The sequence below is a fragment of the Hypanus sabinus genome, chromosome 2 (assembly GCF_030144855.1).
Source record: "Hypanus sabinus isolate sHypSab1 chromosome 2, sHypSab1.hap1, whole genome shotgun sequence".
In the NCBI taxonomy this organism is placed as follows: Eukaryota; Metazoa; Chordata; class Chondrichthyes; order Myliobatiformes; family Dasyatidae; genus Hypanus; species Hypanus sabinus.
The window spans coordinates 167,591,812-167,618,961 of record NC_082707.1 but is presented as its reverse complement, the minus strand read 5'-3'; the positions used below and the strand labels follow the sequence as shown (position 1 = coordinate 167,618,961).

At 42.8% G+C, this 27,150-nt stretch overlaps 2 long non-coding RNA genes across 2 annotated transcripts in view; one reads left to right on the top strand and one right to left on the bottom strand.

Moving 5' to 3' along the window:
- LOC132405618 (uncharacterized) overlaps nt 1-27,150 on the top strand; it is a 55,767-nt gene extending 28,617 nt beyond the window's left edge. The window contains exons 3-4 of the long non-coding RNA XR_009515931.1: nt 2,030-2,146; nt 27,033-27,150. This is a non-coding gene — a long non-coding RNA (uncharacterized LOC132405618). The remainder of the gene's footprint in view (nt 1-2,029; nt 2,147-27,032) is intronic.
- LOC132405622 (uncharacterized) lies at nt 123-27,120 on the bottom strand. Its single transcript, XR_009515932.1, has 4 exons — nt 26,989-27,120; nt 25,178-25,332; nt 24,940-25,081; nt 123-795 (listed from the first exon to the last, which is right to left on the bottom strand). It is a non-coding gene; the product is annotated as an uncharacterized LOC132405622 (long non-coding RNA).

Here is a 27,150-nt window from a genome sequence, read left to right as displayed (position 1 = left end):
CAGAAAATCCATATAACATTTGGCAATCCCCAATCCAGAGTCCAGAGAGGCTGCTGGGTATTAATATCGCGCTACCGTCTTAGCACGTTCCCCGGAAAGGAGCTCCGAATCCACCAGACAAAACAAGACCAAAAACTAAAGCTACAAGACCTGCACAAAACCACATAATTACAACATATAGTTACAACAGTGCAAACAATAGCATAATTGATTAAAAAAAAACAGACCATGGGCACAGTAAAAATAGTCCAAAGATGTTAAAAGACTATAAGTTCAAAAGAAATCACCAGTTTCCACAAGTCCCCAGGGTCCCAACAGACTCAGAATCCCACACTGGCAGTAGAAGGGAATACCCCCGCTATGGACTTCCACGGCGCCGCCCGACTCAGCCTCGCAGACGCAGCACACATTGAAAGCTCCGTCGAAACCAGCCTCGCAGACACAGCACACACCAAAAGTGACCTGACCGCAGCGAACCTTCGAGTCTCCGGCCATCCCCTCCGGCACAGCTTCTCCAAGCACCATCCTCTGCCGAGCGTATTAAGACGGCCACGCCAACGCGACCCCGAGGACTGGGGGCCTGTTCTTCCCAGCAGAGTCCCGGACCTCACAGCAGCAGCAGCAACGAAGAAGGTCTTCCTGGAGATTTCCCAATGTTCCTCCGTGCTACCATGTCCGTTTTCTATCAATTATGATTGCGCACGGCACCCCACTTCACAAATAACAGATAATCAGCTCCGGAAATGAAACATTCCTCAGCCATTTTACTTAACGTAATCAATCATTGACAATTTTCTATAAAACATAAAGATATTAATTTGCTTTAGCTTGGAATTGCCTGAACAAGAATAATAGGTACTGTGCTAAATTGACTTACTTAAGCAGAGCAGGTCAAAAAGGAAAATATCTAGGAGATTACCGAATTTATAAATGTTTCTGTTACTTCTTTCACAATAATTGTCCTCATTCTTATCGTCATGATAATTGGAAGTGTTGGTAAATGATCAGAATACACAACACTAGCGAAACAGATGCAGCCTCCCTAAAAATATTTTTTTTGACCTTTGCCTTCTTCATAACTATGTTTAGTTGGTGTTAAAATAGAGCTAGAACTGGTTGTACTACATTCAGGAGCAAACAGAGTCTCAACATTTGTTTATTTCTATTTAGTGTGTACTTCTTAAAAAAATTAAGGTGGCTTAATACATTACTAAGGTTATTAACATAAACCTGCCAGCAACCGACCAATAATCACTGCCACATTCAATAATCATTGTTCTCCTATTCAGCTCTGCCTGAGAGGAATCTGGTACAAAAAAAAACATTCATTGCCAACGTTGGCCCTGTCATCCCTACCCTGCTGTGAAGCTGCATGAAGTTGCACATTTTAGAGGAGACCTGTCATTTAGATAGACTTAGATCCAAGCAGGGATACTGCTCCCTAAACAGTGCTGATGCAATGTGTGTGCTGTCCTTCTTCTTCCTCCATTGACCTCCCTACTTCTAGCTTGTTCTGCCCTGCTTATCCTTTTCTCCCAGTCATGTGTCCTCACTAATGTTGCACCAAGTCTACTGTAATTACTTTTGCAAATTTGCAGGCATATGACTTAAGGGACACTCACCCTACCTGGACAATCAACACTATTAATCCCTAGTTTTCACCAGAAAACTCAATAGAGTATCAAAATTTATTCTACAGAGTGTTCAATCTCTTAAAGTTTATGTCATCCCTTACAAACATCAATATGTTTTAAACCTAAATGTTCTTGCCCTGATTTGTAAGTATATAATTCCTTATTGCTGGAAGGCAGCCAAATGCAGAGAATATCCAGGCCTGCCTAACTCTTAATATTATGTTTGGGGATAATCGTCCAAATGTGTAGGAGCAGTAGGGAATCTTTCTTATCGGTGCATATCAGTATATCGGTGATAGGTTGGCATGAATTTGCAACAGCATTGGTATTAGATGATGTTCCCCACAAGTGGTACCTAATCTAATAATTATCCTTTTAATATTCCCGTTTGGCAGGTGTAAACTGCGCAAAAAAATCTGCCTGGATGAAGTCAAACATTGCAGCTATTAGTCTGAATAATGTGTACATACACCTTTTGATGCACCATCAATAACTCGGAGACGTGAGTCAAGGTAGGCTTTTATTGGCTGGAAGAAAGCACCGTCAGCAGCAAGAGACCACCACACAACATCCTGGAGACTGAGGAAGGAGCTGTGCCTCCAATCGCCTTTATACCGGGGTCTGTGGGAGGAGCCACAGGAGCAGTCAGTGGGGGTGGGGGGGGGCGTGTCCAGACAGGTATATGTAGTTCACCACACCTTTAGCCCTTGTATCCTGAGCAACAGGAATGCTTGATCTATTATCTGAGCATATTTTGCCTGAGGTACAAATTCACTCTGCAAATTTGCAGATCATATTTCAAATTGTTTTGTGTTTGCCATGCATCTAGGTAACTCAGCATTGACATCAGATCACTTAAAGATGCTCATGACAGAAAGATTAGCATGTACATATGCCAAGCATTCAATGAAATTTTCAATACATGCAGCAGTGTTTTGCAGCTAATTAAATAGTTTATAAGTGTAGTCACAATTATAAACTAGGGAAAGCGGCCACAATTTGGGCACAGCAATATTTACTCCACTTCAATGGGAACATCAAACCGGGAGAATAAACATGCCCATGGTTTAATTGCTTATCATAAAAACAGCTCCAACGGCACTAGATTGGAGTGCCAGCCAAAATCTTCAGCTAGAGTGGGACTTAATTCCACAACCAAATGACTCAGATGAAAAGATCAGGTTGGATTTTGTACTGACATACAGTATTTACATAAATTGTTGGCATTTTTTGCAGTGTTTTGCTTGTATGTTAATACTGCCAGGGCTATTGAATTAGACAAAGGACATATGAGCAGAATTAGCAGCCCATTGAGTCTGTCCAGACCAGTGTGACGCAGACTGAACGCAAAGCCTGTGGATTTATGGAAAAAGCAATCTGCGAGAATTATAGTACTATATCTTCTGAGCTTCTGCTGTTATTATTTTGTACTGTCACAACCATGGATTTTGCTGTAGGGTCTATTTGCCCCGCAGGCCAGTTGCACTTCAGGTTCAACAACTGCGCTTGTGAATATGCACATTCCAGCTAATCACGGTTTCATTATAGCAGTATTAAACTCTCTTTTCCTTGTAATGTTGTTGAGATTTGACCAAAAATAACAATATTTTTACACTCACTCTTACCTTTGTACCTGTCCAGGAAAGAGGCCCACCATTTTGACTGATGCTGGAAAGGAGCAGTTTTTCATTTAGTGTTTAGTATTATTTTCAGCCACAGTATTGGCATTTAACTTTCAGTTTGAGAGTTCTAGTTAATGGCCCTGTTGACCAAGCATTTATAGATTTCCTTTTCCTTTAAATCCTGCTGCAGTTCTCATTTAGGTCAGTGAACTGTTGATATCTCTCTCCCCCCCACCACCCTTGGGCCATATCGGAAAGCTCTGACACACATTGGCCCTAATGCTGAGGTATTCAAAGCCCTTATACTTGACCTTGCTTTTTGGAGAAATGAGCTTCTGGCCAAGATGCAAGGATGGAGTTCTCACCAGCACCTTAATCCCACAGAGAGAACAGAAAAGGAGCTGATACAAGCCTAGTCTCCCCTTTCATGCTTATTATTCTGTCTGATAACACTCCTGTGAAGTGCCTGGGCTTATTTTAATACATTAGTCAAGTGATACAAATACTACCTGTGTACAACAGTAATAGTACAATACTACCTGACAAAGTGTTCCCTTTGCTTTACCCTAATTTCCGATTGAGTATTCCATCCAGAATACAGAGCTAAGCATGCCAGGCTTGTTTGCTTTGTTAGGTACTCGTAATCGTATGCTGACAGCAGCTCGCCAGGGTCCTCTGTCCCTGGTCTGTCTTTCCAGGTGTAGCTCATTGAAGATCCTTCCTCCCCGAGGGATGAGATCTTTCAAGTTCCTGTTGATATTTCTGCAGCAGAGGGTTTTTATGGGATGGGCTTGCTAGCCTCATGCCAACCCTCCTCCATTCGCAGTAGGGCTTTGGACCGTCCATGATAGAATTTTGTTAGGTACGAGATCATTAAAAAAAAAACTTTACTCTACACTTTGATAGACACATTCATAACAAGCCACATTTTTGGCATCTAAAGTAATAATTAGCACTTTTACCAACACATTTCCAAATCTTTCACTATAGCTATACATTGCATTTCATTTTTATTCAAACATGGGATGGGGGCATTATTGGCCAGGGCAACATTTACTGTCCATCCCAACAAGCCTTGAGGAAATAGAAGACATTTGCCCTGAATTGCAGCAGTGCCAAGAGTGATTGTTGTCCTGTGATGCCGTTAGGTTGGCAGTTCCACTATGTTAAACTTAGTGACGACAAAGCAAAAATATTTTATCAGCAAGTAAGCATCTTTGTTGTTGTTCCTTCCATGCCTTGTCGAGTATTAGGCAGCAAACTTGCTGTTTCGCGGCCCAAAACGTCGACAGTGCTTCTCCCTATAGATGCTGCCTGGCCTGCTGTGTTCCACCAGCATTTTGTGTGTGTTGCTGTTTCCTTAGCATTTTTGTCCAGTTTTTTTACGAGGCCGAGTTGCTAGCTCGACACTCAACCCAGCGAGGATGGAAAGCGTACAAGGAGCCAGCCAGGTTCGAACCCAGGACCACTCGCCTCAAGGTCTGGTGCGGATGCCACTCCACCACTGGCCGGCAGGAATCTTTGGAAATTGGAGGAAGGACCAGAAGGTAGTGGATCCTCCATGCAGTTTCTGCTCTTGGTGTTCTATCTGGAAAATGACATCAACTTGGAAAGTACTGTATATGAATCCTTCACAAATGGCTGTACAGCATACACCACAGCCACAGTCCGCATTTGGTAGAGAGAAGAAATGTGATGATGGTACCAACCAAGAAAGCTGCTTTGCTCTGAATAGTGTTAAGTTTGAGTATTGTTCAGGCTCTACTCCTCCAGACAACTGTATTGTAAAACAGTTCTGACTTGTGCCTTGCAAACTGTAAAAAGGCTTGGGGAATAAGGAGGTGTATTATTCGCCACATATACCCCGTCTGTCCCAACAGCATCTGTAGTAACCTGACTGTTCCAGATGAGTGACTGGCTGGTGCTCATACACAGAATGGTTGTGGTAGGTGTTCAAATATAAAACCAGAAAGCATCACAGCAGAATCAGGCCATTTGGCCCTTTGAGTCTGCTCCACCATTCCATCATATCTTATTATCCCTCTCAACCCGTCCTCCTGCCTTCTCCCCATAACCTTTGATGCCCTGACTAATGAAGAACGTATCAACTTTTCTTTAAATATATCCAATGATTTTACCCACACAGCCATCTGTGGAACTAAATTTCACAGATTCTCTACACTCCTCCTCCTCTCTGTTTTAAATAGACGTCCATTTATTCTGAGAGTTTTCCCTCTAGTCCTGGATTCCCAAAAATCCACTCTATATCTAGGCCTTTTAATATTCGATAGGTTTCAGTGAGATCCCCCCCATTCTTCTAAACTCCAGCAAGTGTAGGCCCAGAGCCATCAAATGCTCCTCATATGTTCATGCCAGAATCATTTTTGTAAACTTCCTTTACACATAATTTCTTAAATAAGGGGCCCAAAACTGCTCAGAATACTCCAAGTGCAGCCTGATCAATGCCTTAAAAAACCTCAGCATTACATCCTTGCTTTTATATTCCAGTCCTCTCAAAATGAATGCTAACATTGTATTTGCCTTCCTTATTACTGACTCTTCCTGCACAAGGACTTCTAAGTCTCTTTGCACCTTTTTGCACCTCAATTTTCTCCCCATTTAGAAAATAGTATGTCTTTACTCCTTCTACCAAACTGTGCGACCATTCTCTTCCCTACACTACATTCCATCTCTGCAGACACACTGATTCCTCACCACCACCTGCCAATCCACCTATCTTCCTATTGTCCGCAAGTTTGCCCATATGCCGTCAAATCCATCATCCAAATTGTTAACATATAACGTGAAAAGAAGTGATCCCTACACTGACCCCTATGGAACACCATCGGTCACTGCAAGCCAACCAGAAAAGGCCCTTTATTCAGCCAATTTCTATCCTTGCTAGTATATTTTCTGTAATACGATATGCCCAAGAGCTCTTTTCTTGTTAAGCAGCCTTATCTGTGGCATCTTATCAAAGGCCTTCTGAAAATCCAAGTACATAACATCCACTGAATCTCCTTTGCCTATCTTGCTTGTTACTTCCTCAAAGAATTCTAACAGATTTGTCAAGCAGGATTTCTCCTTAAGGAAACCATGCCAACTTTGGCCTATTATATCAAGTGCCTCCATACCCTGAAACCTCATCCTTAATAATAGATTCCAACATATTCGCAACCAGTTATGTCAGGATAACTGGCCTATTGTTTCCTTTTTTCCACCTCCCTCCCTTCTTAAAGAGTGGAGTGACATTTATAACCGGAACAATTCTAGAATTTAATGTTTCCTGAAATATCATGAATAATGCATCCACACTCTCTCCAGCTACCTCTTTTAGAACCCTGGAGTCTAGTCCATCTGCTCCAGGTGGCTTATCCACCTTCAGACCTTTCAGCTTCCAAAGCACCTTCTCCTTAGTGATAGCATCTACTTTCACTTCTGTCCCCTAACACTCTCGAATTTCTGGCACAGTGCTAGTGTCTTCCACAGTGAAGACTGACATAAAATACTCATTAAGATTATTTGTCATTTCCCTGTCCCCATTACTACCACTTCAGCATTATTTTCCAGTGGTCTGATATCCACTCTCATTTTGCTGTTACTCCTTATATATCTGAGAAAATGTTTGGTTCTTCTTTTATATTATTAGTTAGCTTACCTCCATATTTCATCTTTTCTCTCTTTGTGGCTTTTCAGTTGCCTTATTTTGGTTTTTAAAAGCTTCCCAATTCTCTAACTTCCCACTTACTTTTGCTATATTATATGTTTTCTCTTTTGATTGTAGAAACACAGAAAACCTACAGCACAATACAGACTCTTCAGCCCACAAAGCTGTGCCAACACGTCTTTACCTTAGAAATTACATAGGGTTACCCATAGCTCTCTATTTTTCTAAGCTCCATGCACCTACCCAGGAGTCTCTTAAAAGACCCTATTGTATCCACCTCCACCACTGTTGCAGGCAGCCCATTCCATGCACTCGCCACTTTGTGTAAAAAACTTACCCCTGACATCTCCTCTGCACCTACTTCCAAGCACCTTAAAACTGTGCCCCTTCGTGTTACCCATTTCAGCCCTGAGAAAAAGTCTCTGACTATCCACATGATCAATGCTTTTCATCATCTTCTACACCTCTATCAGGTCATCTCTCATCCTCCGTTGCTCCAAGGAGAAAAGGCCGAGTTCACTCAACCTACTCTCATAAGGCATGCCCCCCAGTCCAGGCAACATCCTTGTAAATCTCTTCTGAACCCTTTCTATGGTATCCTGTAATGAGGTGACCAGAACTGAGCACAGTACTCCAAGTGGGGTCTGACCAGGGTCCTATATACCTGTAACATTACCTCTCAGCTCTTAAACTCAACCCCACAATCAATAAAGGCCAATACACCAAGAACCAAATAACCAAAGAATCAACCTGCGCAGCAGCTTTCAGCGTCCTATGGATTCGGACCCCAAGATCCCTCTGATCCTCCACACTGCCAAGAGTCTTACCATTAATACTATATTCTGCCATCATATTTGACCTACCAAAATGAACCATCTCACACTCATCTGGGCTGATCTCCATCTGCTGCTTCTCAGCCCAGTTTTGCATCCTATCAACATGCCGCTGTAACCTCTGACAGCCCTCCACACTATCCACAAAACCTCTAACCTTTGTGTCATCAGCAAACTTACTAACCCATCCCTCCACTTCCTCATCCAGGTCATTTATAAAAATCACAAGCAGTAGGGGTCCCAGAACAGATCCCTGAGGCACCCCACTGATCACTGACCTCCATGCAGAATATGACCCGTCTACAACCACTCTTTGTCTCTGTGGGCAAGCCAGTTCTGGATCCACAAAGCAATGTCCCCTTGGATCCCATGCTTCCTTACTTTCTCAATAAGCCTTGCATGGCGTACCTTATCAAATGCCTTGCTGAAATCCATATACACCACATCTACTGCTCTTCCTTCATCAATGTGTTTAGTCACATCCTCAAAAATTTCAAGACACAACTTGCCTTTGACAAAGCCATGCTGACTATTCCAAATCATATTATGCCTCTCCAAATGTTCATAAATCCTGCCTCTCAGGATCTTTTCCATCAACTTTACCAACCACTGAAGTAAGACAAACTAGTCTATAATTTCCTGGACTATCTCTACTCCCTTTCTTGAATAAAGGAACAACATCCACAACCCTCCAATCCTCCGGAACCTTTCCCGTCCCCACTGATGATGCAAAGATCATTGCCAGAGGCTCAGCGATTTCCTCCCTCGCCTCCCACAGTAGCCAAGGGTACATCTTGACCTGTCTTGGTGACTTATCCAACTTCATGCTTTCCAAAAGCTCCAGCACATCCTCTTCCTTAATATCTACATGCTCAAGCTTTTCAGTCCATTGTAAGTCATCCCTACAATCACCAAGATCCTTTTCTATAGTGAATACTGAAGCAAAGTACTCATTAAGTACCTCTGCTGTCTCCTCCAGTTCCATATGAACTTTTCCACTGTCACACTTGATAGGTCCTATTCTCTCACATCTTAATTTGTTCTTCATATACTTGTAGAATGCCTTGGGGTTTTCCTTAATCTTGCCTGCCAAGGCCTTCTCATGGCCCCTTCTGCCTCTCCAAATTTCATCTGGCTATATTTTACACTATATTTTACTACCCTTGTCAACCATGGTTGCGTATTCCTCCCTTTAGAGTACTCTTCTTCTTTTCTGTGCCTTCCAAACTCCCAGAAATTCCAACCATTGCTGTTCTGCCATCATCCCTGCTAGCATACCGTTCCAGTCACATTTGGCCAGTTCATCACTCATGCCTCTGTAATTCCCTTTACTCCACTGTAATACTGATACATCTGACTTTAGCTTCTCCCTCTTAAACTGCATGGTGAATTTGAACATATTATCATCACTGTTCTCTGAGGGCTCCATGATCTTAAGCTCCCTGACCAAATCTGGTTCATTACACAACACCTCATTCATAATTGCGTTTTCCCTAGTGGGCTCAACCAAAATCTGCTTTATAAAGCCATCTCATAGGCATTCTACAAACTCCCTCTGTTGAGATCCAGCACCAACCTGATTTTCTCAATCTACCTGCATATTGAAATCCCCCATGACAGTTACAACATTGTCCTTTTTATATGCCTTTTCTATCTTCCATTGTAATTTGTACCCCATGTCCTTGCTACTGAATATAACTCCCTTCCGGGTCCTTTTACCCTTGCAGTTCGTTAACTCTACCCACAAGGATTCACATCTTCTGATCATATATCACCTCTTTCCAAGGATTTGAATTCTTTTTTTTACCAACAGAGCCACCCCATCCCTCTGCCTACCCTCCTGTCCTTTCAATACAATGATGCTCACAACTTTGATCTCCTTTTAGCCAACGTCAAAACTGCCAATCTCTAAATGCGCCATTCCATGTATTACATGCATTCAAATAGAACACTTCCGGTCCTGTTTTTATCACCATTTTTGATTTTGCCATGTTACACTTCAGCTCATCCCACTGATTGTAATTTTGCCCTATCATCTGCCTGTCCTTCGTTACAGTCTCACTATACACTGTATCTACTTGTATACCAACTGCCCTTGCCTCAGCCCTATCACTCGAGTTCCCAACACGCTGCCAAATTAGTATAAACCCTCCTCTAAAGCTCTAGCAAACCTGTTCACAGCCCTCGATTTCAGGTGTAACCCATCTTTTTTGTGCAGTTCATACCTTCCCCTGAACAGATCCAGAAATAAGAAACTCTGCCCTTTGCACTAATTCTTCAGCCATGCATTCATCTGCCAAATCATGCTATTCTTACCCTCACTGACTTATGGCACATAGTGATTACTATCCTTGAGGTAAAAACACAAAATGCTGGCAGAACTCAGCAGGCCAGACAGCATCTATGGGAGGAGGTAGTGACGACGTTTCGGGCCGAAACCCTTCATCAGGAGTGAAATAACAAGGGATGGTCGAGGGGGGATAAGAAGTGGGGGGAGGGATGAAGTAGAGAGCTGGGAAGTGATAGGCTGGAGGGAAAAGGGCTAGGGGAAAGGTGGTGAATTATGGGAAATAAAAGAGAAAGAAAGGTAGGGCTGGGGGGAGATTATAGTGAGGCGGGAAAAGAGAGAGAAAGAGAACCAGACTAAAATTATAGATAGGGATGGGGTAAGGAGGGGGCAGGGGTATCAACGGAGGTCTGTGAGTTGAATGTTCATGCCGGCAGGTAGGAGGCTACCTAGGTGGGAGATAAGGTATTGCTCCATCACCCTGCGTGTGGTCTCATCTTGACGGTAGAGGAGGCCATAGATAGACAGACATATCGGAGTGGGAGTGGTCTGTGGAATTGAAGTGTATGTGGCCACAGGGAGATCCCGCCACTGCTGGAGGACTGAGCGCTGGTGTTCGGCGAAACAGTCTCCCAGTCTGCGGCGGGTCTCCCCAATGTATAAATGGCCACATCGGGAGCACCAGATACAGTATATCACCCCAGTTGACTCGCAGGTGAAGTGGTGCCTCACCTGAGAGGACTGTCTGGGGCCTGGGATGGTGGTGAGGGAAAAAGTGTGGGGGCAGGTGTAGCACTTCTTCCATTTGCAGGGATAAGTGCCTGGAGGAAGTCGGTGGGGAGGGATGGGGGGGGGGAATGAATGGACAACCTGAGGTCCTGCTTTTCAGTTTTCTACCTATCACTAATTCTCTCTTCATCCCTTTTCCTACCTTTGTCATTGGTACCAATATGTACCATGACTTCTGGCTGTTCCCCCTCACCCTGGTGTTAGAATATAGTTTGAAATGGAGCTGATTAAACCCTATGAAGGGCAAAATGTTTTCAGTGCCGGATTTTTCACTATATCCCTCAGAGTCGGTCATTTTCATAGTGAAATTTTCATTAATAAATGCAAAAGATACAGATCAAGACATATTTTCTGAAATGGTTCCAAAAAGAACATCATACATTCAGTGAGTAAAGAGCATTAAAGCAAATTGTCAAATATCTTCAGAACAATGTGCTCAATATTACAAATGAAAGATGCTGATTTAAATGGTAATTCAAGCTGTGATCTAACACAGACTGTAATTAAACGATTCTAACATTAATTTTTCATGCATAAAATAGATTGTATAATCTGCACAGATGAAGGAGATGTATTTTTGGCATTTGTGTAGATTAAATAACAATTACTGGATAACTTTGGGAGTATTATAATGTGATATTAGCCACATCAGCCAGTAGGTTGCACTCTTGGAGTGTAATAAAATCATGTAGCAGGGAAATAGGCCAATCAGCCCAACTGGTCCATGCTGTCCAGTGAGTACCCTTCTGTATTCATCCCTCCTGCCAGCACTGAGTCCATAGCCCTCAATGCCTAAGAGGTTCAAGGGTACATCTGGGCCCTTCTTAAATGCTGTGGGTGACCCAGCATCAACCATTCACTCCTGTCCCATTAAGAAAGTCACCTCATTTTCCTCTTACAGCCGAGTCAGGAATTTACAGCGATAAGTCCCACTTGAGAAACAGATGCAGGATCTACACTGTCACTCCGAGCACCATCTGAAGAAGTGCTGCACTGCTGGGCTCATTGCCTTTTGGATGTGATGTTAAACTGAAGCAGTGTCTCCTTTCAAAGGTGATTTAATAGATCTTGTGGTACTATTTCAAAGAGGAGGCCAATTCTTTCTGAAGTCTTAGATTATATTTAACCCTGAACCAATATTGTTAAAAAAGAGCATCCGGACATTGTGACATTACTATATTTGGAAGGTGTCTTTGCACATATTGACTCTTTTGCTTCCTAAGCTAAAACGGTGAATATTCTGCAAAAAAATCTTCCATACTGTATGACTCTATGCTGGTGCCTTGACCAATACCTTTGTGTCCTCTATAGCCACAAGTGAGGTCCTAGCTGGGACTAGCGAGTAGCCAACACTATTCTTTTGTTCAGGAAAGGAAATAAGGATAATCATGGAAACTATAGACCAGTGAGTCTAATATCAGTGGAAGGGAAGCTATTGGGGAGGTTTCTTAGGCATAGGATTTATGAGCAGTTGGAAAATCATGGCCTAATTAGGAATAGTCCACATGACTTTGTGCAGGGCATGTCATATCTTACTAACCTGATTGAGTTTTTCCAGGGAGGTGACAATGCTGATGATGAATGCAGAGTTGTGGATGTTGTCCACATTAATTTTAGTAAGGCGTTTGACAATGTCCCTCAAGGGAGGCTCATCCAGAACATTAAGTTATATGGGATATATGGTAAGTTCGCCATCTAGATTCAGAATTGGCCTGCTCATAGAAGACAGAGGCAAGTTGTTGATGGGACCTATTCTATCTCGAGGTCTGTGACTGGGACCTCTGCTGTTTGTGATAATATAAATGATCTGAATGAAAACATAAATGAGTAACACACACAAAATTCTGGAGGAACTTAGCAGGCCAGGCAGCATCAATGGAAAAGAGTAAACAGTTGACATTTTGGGCTGAGACCCTTCATTGGGAAGTGTTCTTCAGATGAATCATCAGACACTGCCTGGTCTCCTGAGTTCCTCCAGCATTTTGTATGTATGTATTACTTTGATTTCCAGCATCTGCAGATAGTTAATAAGTTTGCAAACAATGCAAAGATCGATGATGTAATAGAAGAATAGAGTGGGATATAGATCAATGGCAGATAAGGGTGGAGAGATGGCAGGTGGAGCTTAACCCATCCAACTATGAAGCACTACACTTTTGGAGATCAAATGTAAAGGGACTGTACACTGTTAATGGCAAGTTTCTCAATGGTATTGATTTGCAGAGGGATCTTGGATCCAAGTCCATAGCTCCCTACACAGGTTGATAGGGTGGTAAAGACAGCTGATGATTTTATATACCTCTGTACTACCATGCCCTCAGCCCTCTCGTCTCCAGGGCAACCACCCCCAGCCTATTCAGCCTCTCTGATCCAGGCAACATCTCAGTGGATCTCTTCAGTGCAAACACATTGCTACCAAAAATACACAAAATACTCCAGATGTGGCTGAACCAATGTTCTGGTAAATTTTCAATGTAACCATAAGACCTTAAGACATGGGAGCAGAATTAGCCTATTTGGCCCATCAATTCTACCCTACCATATCATCTTGGCTGATCCAATTTTCCTCTCAGTCTCAATATCCTGCCTTCTCCCCATATCCCTTCATGTCTGATCAATCAAAAATCTATCAACCTCTGCCTTAAATATACATAAAGACTTCACCTCCATAGCTGCCTGTGGCATAAAATTTCACAGATTCTCCACTGTCTGGCTAAAGAAGTTCCTCCTCATCTCCATTCTAAAAGGATGTCCCTCTATTCTGTGTCTTCTAGTCTTAGACTGTACCACCATAGGAAACATCCTCTCCACATCTACTAAAGTCCTATCAAGGACTTTCACTGTTCAATAGGTTTCAAAGAGGTCACTTCTCATTCTTCAGAACACCAGTGAATCCAGGCCCTGAGCCATAAAACACTCTTCATATGACAAGCCATTCAAACCTGGAAACATTTGTGTGAACCTCCTTTGAACCCTCTCCAGTTTCAGCACATCCTTTCTAATAATATGGGGCCCAAACCCGCTCACAATACTCCAAGTGAGGCCTCACCAGTGCTTTATAAAGTCTCAACATTATATCCTTGCTTTTATGTTCTCATCCTCTTGAAATGAATCCTAACATTGCATTTGCCTTCCTCACAACAGACTCAACCTGCAAATTAACCTTTAGGGAATCCTGCACAAATACTCCCAAGTCCCTTTGCAACCTCAGTTCTGTGTATTTTCTCTCCATTTAGAGAATTGTCAACCCTTACATTCCTTCTACCAAAGTGCATGACCATACACTTCCCCACATCGATTCCAACACAGACCCCTGTGGAACACCACTAGTTACCAGCAGGCAAGCAGAAAAGACTACCTTTATTCCCACTCTTCCTGCCAGTCAACCACTGCTTTATCTTCCCTGTAATACCGTGGGCTCATAACTTGTTAATCAGGCTCACGTGTGGCACCTTGTCAAAGACCTTCTGATAATCCAAGTACAAAGACACAGGAGAATCGATTGATATTGTGTACTTGGATTTTCAGAAGGACTTTGACAAGGCTCCTGAGCAAGCTTTGAGCCCATGGTATTACAGGGAAGATTCTACCATGGATAAAACAGTGGCCGATGGGCAGGTGGCAAAGAGAGTGAATAAAGGAAGTCGTTTCTGATGGCTGCCGATGACTAGTGGTGTACAACAGGGGTCTGTGTTGGGACAAGAATTGAACTTTTTAGATCTGAAGTGACTTTTAATATTCTCTTTAATACTATTGGCTGGCTTACTTTTGTATTCCATCTTTATCTTCTTAATGATTATTTTAGTTGCCTTCTGGTGGTATTTTAAAGCTTCACAATCCTCTAACTTCTCTCTGCTATATACTTCATCTTTGGGGTATATATATCCTGTGCCTTTCAAATTTCTTCCAAAAATTCCAGCCATTGCTGCTCTGCCATCATCCCTGCCAGTGTTCTTTTTCGATCAATTCTGGCCAACTCCTCTCTCATGCCTCTGTAATTCCCTTTACTCCACTGTAATACTGATACATCTGACTTTATCTACTCCTTCTCAGAATTCAGAGTGAATTTGATCATATCATGATCATTATCTCCCTAGTGTTCCTTTACCTTAAGCTCCCTGATCAGTTCTGGGTCATTGCACCACATCCAATCCAGAATAGTTGATCCCCTAGAGGCTCAAACACAAGTTGCTCTAAAAAGCCATCTTTGTAGGCATTATAGAGATTCCCATTCCCGGAAGCCAAACATCCTAGTCTGTTTGTTCATCACCATACTGATGAAGGCAAGCAACCAATATGCTTTTTTTTTAACCATCTTATCCACCTTTATTGTCATTTTCATGGATTAATGGACTTGTATCCCAAAGTGCCTTTGTGGATCAACACTCTCCAGGGCTCTACTGTTTACTCTGTGTGTATTACAATAATTTGCCCTTCCAAAATGTATCACTTCACATTTGTTAGGGTTAAATCCCATTTGCTATTGCTCCATCCATACTATATTGTAAGGATCTTCAACCTTCCTCGGTATTAGACCATGAGACACAAGAGCAGAATCAGGCCATTGAGTCTGCTCTGCTATTCAATCGTGGCTGATCTTTCATTTCCTCCCCAGCCTTCTCCGTAACCTTTGATGCCGTGTCCTATCAAGAAACTATCAATCTCTGCCTTAAATACACCCAACGACTTGGCCTCCACAGCCGCCTGTGGTAACAAATCCCACAAATTCACCACCCTCTGGCTAAAGAAACTTCTCCACATCTCTGTTTTAAATGGACACCCCTCTATCCTGGGGCTGTGGCCTCTTGTCCTAGGCCTATCAACCTTCGAAAGGTTTCAATAAGATACCCCCTCATCTTTCTAAATTCCATTGAGTACAGATCCAGAACCATCAAATGTTCCTCATATGGTAACACTTTCATTCCCTGAATCATCCTTGTGAACCTCCTCTGAACCCGCTCCAATGCCCAGCACACCTTTTCTTCTGTGAGGAGCCCAAAACAGTTCACAATACTCGAGGTGAGGCCTCACCAGTGCCTTATAAAGCCTCAGCATCACATCCCTGCTTTTGTATTCTAGACCTCTGGAAATGAGTGCTCACTTTGCATTTGCCTTCCTCACGAGGGCTCCCAAGTCCCTATGTATCTGATTGTTGGATTTTCTCCCTGTTTAGAAAATAGTCTGCACTTTTATTTCTACTACCAAAGTGCATGACCATGCATTTTCCAACATTGTATTTTGTTTGCCACTTTCTTGCCCATTCTCCTAATCTAAGTCCTTCTGCATCCACCTGTTTCCTCAACACCACCTGCTCCTCCACCAATCTTTGTATCAACTGCATATCATCTAAATCATTGCTATACAGCATAAAAAAGAAGCAGTTCCCAACACCAACCGCTGCTGAACACCACTAGTCACTGGCGGCCAACCAGAAAAGGATCCTTTTATTCCCACTCCATGCCTCCTACCAATTAACCAATGCGCTAGCCATGCTAGTAACTTCCCTGTAATACCATGAGTTCTTAACTTGGTAAGCAGCCTCATGTGTGGCACTTTGCAAAATGTTTCTGAAAGTATCTATACTACTTGTAATCTCCACAAAGAATTACAACGGGTTCGTCAGGCAAGATTTTCCTTTAAAGAAACCATGCTGACTTTGTCCTACCCTGTCCTGTGTCACCAAGTACTGTACTCCATAATCTCATCCTTAACAATTGACTCCAACATCTTCCCAATCACTATAGTCAGGTTAATTGGTCCTTAATTTCCTTTCTATGCCTTCCTCCTTTCTTAAAGAGTGGAGTGACATTTGCAATTTTCCAGTCCTCTGGCACCATGCCAGAGTCCAATGATTTCTGAAAGATCTTTACTGATCTGATCCAGGTGACTTATGTACCTTTAGGTCTTTCAGCTTTTTGAGCACCTTCTCCCTTGTCATAGTAACTGCACTCACTTCTCTCTTCTCATATCCTTCAACATCTGGCGCACTGCTAGTGTATTTCACAGTGAAGTTCATTTGCCATCTCCTTATCCCCTGTTATTATTTCTCCAGACTCATTTTCTAGCGGTCCTGATTCAGATTGATTTATCATATCTCCTGCAATCACATCCAAGTCATTAATGTACATCACAAGGATTAAAAGTTTCAGCACCAATCCTTGTGGCACACCACTGGTCTCAAACCTCTTATCAGAAAATTAATTTTCTCTCTCTCTCTCTCTCTCTCTCTCTCTCTCTCTCTCTCTCTCTCTCTCTCTCTCTCTCTCTCTCTCTCTCTCTCTCTCTCTCTCTCTCTCCCTCCCTCCCTCCTATACCAAGCCAGTTTTGAATTCAATTTGTCAGTCTGCTCTGGATTCAATGGTCTCTAATCTTTCTTTCCTGGGTCACTTTGTTGGCAAAAGCAATTAGCTAGTCATTTGTCTCCTTTGTTGTTGAGCCCTTGCATTGCTGCATTTTCACACTAAATTGGAAATGCCAATGGGGCAGAGATAATTCACTAAGTGCAAGGCATATTCTGGCCTCCCAAGGGGATGATTAATTGTAGCTGCTTTTGTTTAACGCTGCTGCACTGGTTACAGATTCCCAGTCCTGATTCTCATTATCATCACTTGATTTCAATCAGTAGAGTCATATTCTGTTTGCTACTGCTGTTGGGAGGCTTTAAACTAATATAGCAGTGGGATTGGAACCCACACAGAAAAGAAGAGGGAAGTGATGCAGAGACCAAAGCTAGAGTTAGTGAAGAAAAAAGTAAGAGTAGAGTGTATAAAAGTAAAAAGCAAAAATCGCATTGGTCACTAGATTCTAAAAGGACAATGAGTATAAGGGCACTTTATCTAAATGCCCGTAGTATTAGAAACAGGGTTAGTCAGGGTGAATCAGGTTGGTCAAGGAAGTCTTGAGGAGGACTTCATAGAATGCATCAGTGATGGTTTTCCTGAGTAGCATGTTAGCGAACCTACAAGGGAAAATACTATCTTAGATCTCGTCCTGTGCAATGAGATAGGTAAGATTAACAATCTTGTAGTCAGGGAACCTCTTGAAAAGAGTGGTCATAGTATGATTGGATCTCACATACAGATGGAGAATGAAATAGTTAGATATAAAACTAGTGTATTATGCTTGAACAAGGGAGACTACAACAGGATGAGGGAAGAGTTGGCTAATGTGGATTGGGAGCATAGGCTATTTGGGAGGACAGTTGAGGAACAGTGGAAGACTTTCAAAGAGATTTTTCACAGTGCTCAACAGAAGTATATTCCAGTCAAAAGTAAGGACAGTAAGTGTGGGGAGAGCCAGCCTTGGATAACTAAGAAACTAAAAGAAAGTATAAAATTTAAAGCTCGTGTACAAAGTCACAAAGATTAGTGGGAGACTGGAGGATTGGGACAACTTTAAAAAGCAACAGAGAACAACTAAACAAGAAATAAGGAAAGGGAAGATAGAGTATGAAAGTAAATAAACACAAAATATAAAAACAGATAGCAAAAGTTTTTATAAATATATAAAGCAGAAGAGGGTGGCTAAAGTCAATGTAGATCTCTTGGAAGACAAGAAGGGGAAATTGATATTGGGTGATAAGGAAATGGCTGAGGCATTGAATGACTATTTTGTGTCAATCTTCACGGTGGAGAACATGTATAATATGCCAAAGAAGGACATTATGGACGAAATGGGAGGTGAGGACCTCGATAAAATCACTGTCACTCAAGAGATAGTGAGGAGCAAACTAGAGGGCCTGAAGGTAGGTAAGTCCCCTGGTCCTGATGGGATGCATCCCAGGGTGCTGAAGGAATTGGCAGAGGTTATAGTAGACCCATTGGTAATCATTTATCAAAACTCTGTAGTCTCTGGACAGGTCCCGGCAGATTGGAAGACAGCAAATGTCATGCCACTTTTTAAAAAAGGATGTAGGCAAAAGACCGGCAACTATAGGCCAGTTAGTTTAACATCTGTAGTTGGGAAAATGCTTGAAGCTGTCATTAAGGAAGAAATAACAAAACATTTAGAAAGGAGTGGTTCCATTAGACAGATACAGTATGGATTCAGAAAGGGCAGGTCCTGTTAGACAAACTTTGAGGACATAATGTGTACAGTGGATTGATGGGAACAGGGGTTGCAAGGATGTGGTGGTGGAAACAAACCCAAGTGCAGAACACGGGCATGGAGGGCAGAGTCAGAAGGCGTTATTAACATAGCGAGCGTGGAATTGGTATGCAGGAGCAATGCTTGACCTAGAACTGGTAGTCCTAAGAACCATGACACAAGGTTACTCACACCAGAGTCAACCAACAAACTGGCAGCTCCTTGTTGTGATCACAGGGTTTTTATACTCCATTTGCTGATGGAAAGCAGGTGTGTGTAGTTAGTGGAACCTGGGAATGAGTAACTTTTAACTTGCACCGTTAAAAACAAGTTATAAGTGTCCAGTGCAAGTTAAAAGTTAATCATTCCCGGGTTCCACTAACTACAAACACCTGCTTTCCATCAGCAAATGCAGTATAAAAACATAATAAACATAACAGCTGTTGTGTTTTACTATTTATTGTTATGTTTATTATTTAGTGTTGCATTTGTTATGTTATGATTGCACTGCTCCTGGGAAACACTGTCTCATTCTGCCCTGCAGAGGTGATGTATGGTTAGAATGACAATAAAGTTTTTGCATCTTGAATCTTGAACTAAACGAGGTGATTGAGGCCTAATTTCTGAGGTAAATAGCCAGGTGGGCAATTGCCAGAAGGGACCATGACAACAGGTGGATGTCATATACTTGGATTTCCAGAAGGCGTTCGACAAGGTGCCACACAAGAGACTTATAAATAAGATACGGATGCATGGAGTCGCAGGAAGTGTATTGGCATGGATAGTGAATTGGTTAACGAGTAGAAGGCAGAGAGTTGGTATAAATGGGTGTTTCTCCAGTTGGCAGTCAGCGGTGTTGCAGGGGTCGGTGCTGGGCCCACAGCTGTTTACCATTTACATTGATGGTTCGGAAGAGGGGACTGAGTGTAGTGTAGCAAGATTTGCTGATGACACTAAACTGAGTGGAAAAGCAAATTGTACAGAGGATGTGGAGAGTTTGCAGAGAGATATAGATAGGTTAAGCGAGTGGGCAAGGGTCTGGCAGATGGAGTACAATGTTGGTAAATGTGAGATCATCCACTTTGGAAGGAATAATAGAAGAGCAGATTATTATTTAAATGTTGAAAGATTGCAGCAAGCTGTAGTGCAGAGGGACTTGGGATTACTTGTTCATGAATCGCAAAAAGTTGGCTTGCAGGTACAACAAGTTATTAAGAAGGCTAACGGAATGTTGACCTTCATTGCTGGAGGGATTGAATTCAAGAACTGGGAGGTTATGCTGCAACTATACAGGGTACCGGTGAAGCCACACCTGGAGTACCGTGTGCAGTTCTGGTCTCCATACTTGAGGAAGGATACACTGGCTTTGGAGGCAATAGACAATAGGTGCAGAAGTAGACCATTCAGCCCTTCGAGCCTGCACCGCCATTCTGAGATCATGGCTGATCACCTACTATCAATACCCGGTTCCTGCCTTGTCCCCATATCCCTTGATTCCCCTATCCATAAGCTACCTACCTAGCTCCTTCTTGAAAGCATCCAGAGAATTGGCCTCCACTACCTTCCGAGGCTGTGCATTCCAGATCCCCACAACTCTCTGGGAGAAGAAGTTTTCCCTTAACTCTGTCCTAAATGACCTACCCCTTATTCTTAAACCATGCCCTCTGGTACTGGATTCTCCTAGCATCTGGAACATTTTTCCTGCCTCTATCTTGTCCAATCCCTTAATAATCTTATACCAGGTTGATTCCGGGGATGAAGAGGTTAACCTATAAGGAGCGATTGAGTTGTCTGGGACTATACTCTCTGGAATTCAGAAGAATGAGAGGGGATCTTATAGAAACATACAAAATTTTGAAAGGGATAGATAAATAGAAATAGAAAAGTTGTTTCCATTGGTAGGTGAGACTAGAACTAGGGGACATTGCCTCAAGATTCAGGGGAGAAGATTTAGGATGGAGATGAGGAGAAACTGCCTTCCCCAGAGAGTGGTGAATCTGTGGAATTCTCTGCCCAGGGAAGCAGTTGAGGCTTCTTCACTAAATATATTTAAAATACAGTTAGATAGATTTTTACTTAGTAAGGGAATTAAGGGTTATGGGGAAAAGGCAGGTAGGTGGAGCTAAGTTTATGGACAGATCTTATTGAATGGCGGGGCAGGCTCGATGGGCCGGATGGCCTACTCCTGCTCCTATTTCTTATGTTCTTTGTTCTTATGTTCTTCTTATGTCCGACTGGGACATAGGCTGCTGACTGCAGCTCACCAGATTCCTCAGTCTATCAATTTGTCCCCATGTATAGGCTATCTTACGTCTTCAAGGTGAAGATTTTTCCTCTCCTAGGGATGAGGTCTTGGGAGATTCTTTTGGAGTTTCTGTAGTTCTGCGTTTTTATGGGAAGGGGTTGCTAGCCTTATGCCCAACCCTCTTCTTTTTGTAGCTGGGCTTGGAATCATCCATGGTGGACCTCAACAGAGCCATAGACTGATAGTAAAATGTTCGGATATGTCCCAAATGGAGAGGGAGAAAGAGCAAAACATCGCTGTACTTTTGGTCATTAAATACCACCATAATGGTACACTAATTAGCTGGAATGTGCATACCCACGAGCACAATTGTCGAACCTGTTGTGCAGGTATATAGACCCTGCAGCAGAGGCTGTGGCTGTGACAGGTCTCCCCTCTCTCGGTGCAGACTCCGAGACACCACAGACCTGAGCACACTGGAATACCTGGATGTCATGAGGCAGGATGTTCCTCAGGACCCCACCTCCCTCTCCTCCCCACTTGGTGGGTGGTTCGCTGGTCTATACTGTACAGCATCTCCTGGGCAACTTGCTGAGTGCAGGGCAAGGTCCAGTTCTTCATGGATTGGGAGGGGCGTGGTCCTGAGGGACATCCTGAACAGATCACACATCAGGAATTTCCAGCAGGCTCCGGTCTGAGGCACCTCGGGAGCTGCACCTAAGGATGGAGGCCCCGTCACAACCACAGACTTTGCTGCAGGGTCTACATGCCCACTCAGGGGGGCTGGACAGTCACCTTTAACTCAGCGGATACTTTGCAGCACCAAGTTCTTCCAAATTCGAACCTGTCATGCAGCCCACCAACAATCGTTGGCAGAACTTCAGCCGGTGATGAGAAGGTGGACATCAGTTGTTGAGTGGTGTCGCAGCAACACTTTTGCACTCAACATCAGTACTCAGATACCTGGGCCCACATCCAGCCCTCATCTCTGCCTCTATTCCCCAAATTACCGGAACAGCAATACACAAGCGAGGAAGGATGGGCTCTGGACAGGCATTGTCCTCTGACATGTGGCACATCGGCCTTGATATCTTTGCTGTCGGGACGGTAGTAAGGATGAAATTAAACTGGGTGAAGAAGAGAGCCCAGCAGACTTGACGGGAGTTGAGTCTCCTGGCATCTGGAATGTAGGGGAGGTTCTTGTCCAAACCAAAAAGGGATGCCCTGTTCCCTCCAGCCAATGTCTCCATTCATCCAGGGTCTCCTTGACTGCCAGAAGTTCTCTGTTCCCAACATCGCAGTTACTCTCAGCCAGAGTTAAGTGACAGGGAAGAAATGACCAATGGTGCAGCTGGCTATCTGCAAAAGAACACTGAAAGAGTACAGCCATCGGTTAAATCCACCTCAACAATGAACATCTGGGATGAGTCTCGTGGAGAAATGTCGCATCGGTACCCAGAATGCTTGTTCTGGTGTGTTTGGCCAATGGAACTTGCAGAGTGCTTTCTGGTGAGTGCATTTATGGGTTGCGTGATAGATTTGAAATTTTGGAGACCCTATGAAGCACCGTACCTGTTTGATCGTAGATGGCTTTGGCCACTCTGTGACCACTTGAACTTTACTCAGGTCCATTTGAGCACTGGAAGGGTTAAGCACATAACCCAAAAATGACACCTGGTCTTTATGGAACTCTCACCTCTCTGGCTCGCCGTACGGATTATCCTTAAGGTGCCATCTGAGAACCCTCTGGACCTGCTGCACGTGTTGCTGATGAGAGTGAGAATAGATCCAAACGTCACAAAAACGAACTGATTCAACGTCTCTCTGAGCACATCGTTGACTAGGACCAGACCAAAGGGCATCACAAGGAACTGATAGTGACCAGTGAAGTACTTCCACTTGTCCCGTTCTCTGATATGAACAAAATTATAAGAATTGCATAGATTTATCCTGGAAAATATGTTTGCTTCCTGGAAATGTTCAAATGCAGATGCCAGCAGACAAAGAAGGTAGTGGTTCTTCACAGTGATATTGTTTAAGGAACGATAATCAATGCAGGGGAAGAACTTACCAATCCTCTTGCTCACAAAAAAAGAAGCCCACCTGTATTGGAAGGGGCTATGACGGATTCACTTCCAAGATGTAAGGCAGGCCAGGATAAGCAACAGGGCCTCAGGCTTCAGATTCTGAGACTCTTGCTATAGGCATCTGAACTGTGTATATTCATCAATGATAAATTTAAAAACAGCCAAGGGGATTTAAATGCTTTAAAAAATATATATAAATAAATGGTGATATGAACATAGGATGCTCAAAGCAGCTGTGCAGGTTGACGCTGTGGTTAAGAAGGCATACAATGCATTGGCCTTCGTCAATCATGGAATTAAATTTAGGAGCCGAGAGGTAATGTTGCAGCTTTATAGGACCCTGGTCAGACCCCACTTGGAGTACTGTGATCAGTTCTGGTCACCTCACTATAGGAAGGATATGGAAGCCATAGAAAGGGTGCAGAGGAGATTTACAAGGATGTTGCCTGGATTGGGGAGCATGCCTTATGAGAATAGGTTGAGTGAACTCGGCCTTTTCTCCTTGGTGCGAAGGAGGATGTGAGGTGACCTGATAGAGTTGTATAAGATGATGAGAGGTATTGATCGTGTAGATAGTCAGAGGCTTTTTCCCAGGGCTGTAATGGTTGCCATTAGAGGACACAGATTTAAGATGCTGGGTAGTAGGTACAGAGGAGATGTCAGGGGTAAGTTTTTTACTCAGAGAGTGGTGAGTGTGTGGAATGGGCTGCCGGCAATGGTGGTGGAGGCGGATATGATAGGGTCTTTTAAGAGGCTTTTAGATAGGTACATGGAGATTAGTAAAATAGTGGGCTACAGGTAAGCCTAGTAATTTCTGAGGTAGGGACATGTTCAGCACAACTTGGTGGGCCAAAGGGTTTGTATTGTGCTGTAGGTTTTCTATGTTTCTATGAATGATTGGATATGGTGCATACTCATGTGTGTGATTGTTGCACCTATTGCACAGCCAGCCTGCGCAGACGCATAGACCCTGCTGCAGAGTCCATGGTTGTTACAAGTACAGCATGGAAACATGCCCTTTGACCCAACTGGTCCATGCCACAACAGCACACTCTCTGCTAGTTCCAGTTGCCCATGTTTATCCCGTGTTTTCCCTCTTATCTAAATGCCTCAACCACTTCGTCTGACAGCTTTTTCCAGGTATTTGCTACCCTCTGTTACCGCTCAGTCCTTTATAAATCTCTCCTATTGTATCTGTGCGCTCTAGTTTTGAACTCAACAATCCTGGGCAAAGGTCTATGACCGTCCATATTATCCATACCCCTCACCTAGGCCCTTTGTACCCTGGGCGGCCCAATTGATACTGGGAAAATCGAAATCTCCCAGTAGCACTACCCTGCTGTTCTCACAGCTGTGCTGATTATTGGTGGTTGTTCTATGATATAGCTCTACCAGAGTGACCATCTCTTTCTTATTTCTCAGTTCTGCCAAAGTGGATTCATTAGATGAGCCCTCAATAACGTCCTCTCTAAACTCTGATATAATGTCCTGCCTTATCAAAAAATCACCCTTCTCACTACCACCTTCTACTCACTACAGGCCATGCCCTCTTCTCTCTGCTACCATCAGGCAGATGATACAGAAGCACCACCAGGCTCAATTATAACTCTACAACCATCAGGTTCCTGAACTGGCAAGCATAACCTTATTCACCTTTTCTCTGGACTGATTCGATGATCTACAGACTCACCTTCAAGGAGTCTTCACAGCTCACATGTTCAGTATTATTTTTATTTGCACAGTTTGTCTTCTTTTGCACTTTGGTGCTTGTCAGACGGCCTGTTTGTATGCTCTTTTTGTTAAATTCTGTTATGTCGTTTTACTGTAAGTGCCTGCAAGAGAATTAAACTCAAGGTGGTATATAGTAATATATGCTTACTTTGATAATAAATTCACTTTGAACTGTGAACTTTGAAAAGGCAACGCACCTCATCCACTGTTGCCTGTTCCTCCATCATGCCTACAGCGTGGGTATCCCCAAACATTGAGATGCCGTGCTGTTCTTTCCTTTGTCACTTTTGTGTTATGGCCCCAATATCACAGTCCATAGAGGCGATCCATGCCGTCAGTTCATTCACCTTATCTGGCGAGCCACATGCATCAAAGCAGATATAATTTAAAGTACTAGTCTGCTGTTTTTATTGTAAACATGGGTATCCTGATTACCAGGGTTACACCCTTTGGTTGCTGCAAGTACATTTATCTTCTCATTGACTTCACCCTTTTGAGTCCCACCTCCCTATCGACCAAGTTTAAATCCTCCCTGGTGGCAAAAACAAAGTTCTCCACCAGAATATTGGATCCTTCTGTTTCAAGTGCAACCCATCCCTCTTGTACAGGTTGCCTGTAGCTCAGAAGAGAACCTGAATCCCTGTCCCCTACACCAGCTCCTCAGCCACACATTCATCTGGCCTATATTTCTATTCCTGGACTCACCAGCACAGCACCGGGAGTAATCTGCATTTTACTACCCTTGAACCACATCATTTTAATTTCAATGAAGGAGCTGTTTCCTGCATCAGTTAAGACTGAACAATGTAACGGCGCATTTCTTGTTTCCGAAGAGGAGTCAGGCTGAGTTTCCTCTGATGGCCATAGTTCCAACTGGAAAAGGCAGTCATGGAAATGATTCAGTGGCATGTAGTATCCGAGTTAGGTAAAAGAAATCCATTTGAAAGTATGTTTTGGTGATTTGTATTCTCTTTAAAATTCATGGGGCTGGATTGTGGTCCTTACACTTAAACCACTCAGCCACTTTTCACCTACTGCTTCCCTACTCTCCTCTGCCCAGCAACACTTATATTTTTAGGTCCTATGAAGGATTCACTTCCAAATGTAAGGCAGGCCAGGACAAGCAACTAGGCCTCAGGCTTCAGATTCTGAGATTCTTGCTATAGGCATCTGAACTGCATATATTCATCAATGATAAATTAAATTTAAAAAAAGCCAAGAGGAATTAAATGCTTTTAAATATATATATATAAATAAATGGTGATATGAATTGTTTATTATGATTGAGTAAAACACAGAAAAAAAATTACTCTCCCCCGCACTTCTTCATGTTACTTTCATATCTTACTTACTTCCCCCTGGACTGGTTCTCAACCTGAAATGTCTGCTGTCCATTTCCCTCCATGATACTACATGATCCACTGTGCTCTATCAGCATTCCGTATTCCAGCATCTGCAGTCATTGGTCTCTGTTTTCTTAATATATTTTTCTTTATCTTTAGGTTTTTAAACACATTTATAGTGTTTCAAGATAAGTCCAATTACTTATTAGATAATTAGATATATCTTTTTCATCTATTGAACTGTTTTTACAGAGGTTTAATAAGAATTTGAATGCTTTTGACAACTGTAAATTACCAGGTCTCCAAGTCAGTTGGTCCCCTTGAGCAACTAAACAACTTGACCAACATCCTAACTTAGAACTCAAGATGTGAACAGCGCCAATTTTATAATTTTATTTTATAAATATAATTTTATTTCTCTGCAGACCTCAGGTAGAGGAAAACATAATAAGAGACAAATTAAAATTGGTCATCCACATGAAATACAGTTGTACGCAATTGGATAATTCAAAGAGAACCCTTATTTTAAAGAATTAGAACCAATAAATTGGAACTATAAAATGCCTCTAGCACTATGGCCACAGGTCAACAGAGTGCACTAATCCTTAATCAACATTTTGTTTAACCAAAAAGAAATATCATAAACATTAATTATAATAACTTACCTTAATTATAAGCAAATCTACAACTACAATGTTTTTTTTTCCAGTCCTGATGAAGGATCTCGGCCTGAAACGTCGACAATTTACTCTCTTCCATTGATGCTGCCTGGCCTGCTGAGTTCTTCCTGCATTTTGAGTGTGTTGCTTGGATTTCCAGCATCTGCA